This window comes from Suricata suricatta, chromosome 4 (assembly GCF_006229205.1).
Source record: "Suricata suricatta isolate VVHF042 chromosome 4, meerkat_22Aug2017_6uvM2_HiC, whole genome shotgun sequence".
In the NCBI taxonomy this organism is placed as follows: Eukaryota; Metazoa; Chordata; class Mammalia; order Carnivora; family Herpestidae; genus Suricata; species Suricata suricatta.
The window spans coordinates 2,824,034-2,825,760 of record NC_043703.1 but is presented as its reverse complement, the minus strand read 5'-3'; the positions used below and the strand labels follow the sequence as shown (position 1 = coordinate 2,825,760).

The window sequence follows — 1,727 nt, the reverse complement described above, 5'->3', positions numbered from 1 at the left end:
GAGAGAGGGAAACACAGAATCTGAAACAGGCTCCGAGTTCTGAGCTGTCAGCACAGAGCCTGACGTGAGGCTCGAAGTCACAAGCCAGGAGATCATGACCTGAGCCAAAGTTGGGCACTTAACCGACTGAGCCACCCAGGCGCCCAAGACTACATATTTAATGATCTGTTTATTCTCCGTTGATTTCTGTTGTTCCTTTTTTTTTGTATCACAAATAATATATTGACGAACTCTGTTACGTATAAAGCCGTACTTACTTAAATTCCCTGCAGGCCTGGGTAAACACCCAATGTAAGTGGACCCTGTTTCCACCGAAACCCGGGTACAAGAACGCTCCCGGAAGCTCTGTCAGCAGCCAAGACTGGGAACAGACTAGATCTCCAGCAGGTGATGGTGGATAATAAACCAGCTCATCTTCCCGACACGGAACACTAGACAATGGAAAAGAAGGAAGCACTGGGCAAGGGCAAGGCACCGTGGACCTGGGACACGAACCGTTGAGTGAAGACGCTCACACTGCGCGACTCCGAGTGTGCGCAGCTACACGCAGGCGGGACTGATCTCCGGCAACAACGTGCGCGACTTCGAGGGGCTTCGAGACGCGCCCGGGGCTTTGACTGAGCCGAGAAACCGTCCATGAAACCAAACATCCGTCAAGCTGTACAGTTAAAGTGTGTGTACTTTACACCTCCGTGAAAAAGTGAGAAATGTTCCTGTGTGGAATCCCTGAGCATTTAGAGTTCCTTTCCTGCGGCGCGTGGAGGTGAGCCTCAGAAGTCACCCGGGAGGTGCCGTCGCTGCTTCTGAGCGGGTCAGCGTTCTCTCCGAGGCCGCGCCTCACTTCAGAAACGCCCCGGGCCTGAGAACAGGTATCTGGATTCCAGGCCCGTGTCTGCTGCTGTTTGTCCTGAGAATTATCCTCGAAGACGCCATTTCCACGTCGCAGAGTCGGGTGTGCAAACGCCGTGAGTGCCGTCCGCGGGCCGGGCGTGACGCTGTCTCCTCGCCCCTCCCTTCTCCTAAGGCTGGCGCAGCACACGTCAATGTGAGCGCGTCGCCTCGGAGAGCACAGCGACCTCCAGACTTTGGACGATGGCCCCAAGTGAGCCAAACGTTTTACACCATGACCCTGTGTGTACGTCCATGTGGTCGACAGACAGAAATTCCTTGAAGCGGTACTTACCCTCGGCTGTTGTCCGATCCATCCTAGCTGTTGGAAACAGCAGTTATTTATCCACGTAAAGACCCGTGGGCAACAATCCACAGCGTGGAAGACGCTGGACTAGCCCTCAAAGAACCCAGCAGATTAACCAGACGGGATCTACGGTGAGTGTTACCTTTTCTTCCACGTCTCGAGGAGCATCAGAGCAGGGTACCCCCGCCCCCCATGCCCTCTGGCCCCTGGTCCTCTGCGCCTCCCTCAGCCCCTCATCCACGAGTGCCTGCCTCCTCCCTCCTTCCTCTCTTCCATTCCTGTTCTTTCTCTACCAACGTGTCTCATTCTCTCAAGCTTCAGGTCCATACCTTTCGCATGTGCACCTGCTCCCCCTGCATTCTGCGGACTTTCTCCAGGTTTCACAGGAGAAAGGCGCTTACCTGCACCAGTGGAAGAGCACAGACAGAGCCTCAGACACAATAGGGAGCAACCAACCCAAAAAGTGGGCAAACACACTCCATTTTATCCCTCTGCCCTTACCAAAAGCACCTTTATTGAAGGTTACACGTCC

General features: G+C 54.4%; 1 long non-coding RNA gene across 1 annotated transcript in view; it reads left to right on the top strand.

The window, feature by feature from the left end:
- Nucleotides 1-332: 332 nt before the first annotated feature.
- The window catches only part of LOC115290431, a 9,931-nt gene continuing 8,536 nt past the window's right edge, over nucleotides 333-1,727 (top strand). Inside the window, exon 1 of the long non-coding RNA XR_003908080.1 lies at nucleotides 333-1,326. This is a non-coding gene — a long non-coding RNA (uncharacterized LOC115290431). The remainder of the gene's footprint in view (nucleotides 1,327-1,727) is intronic.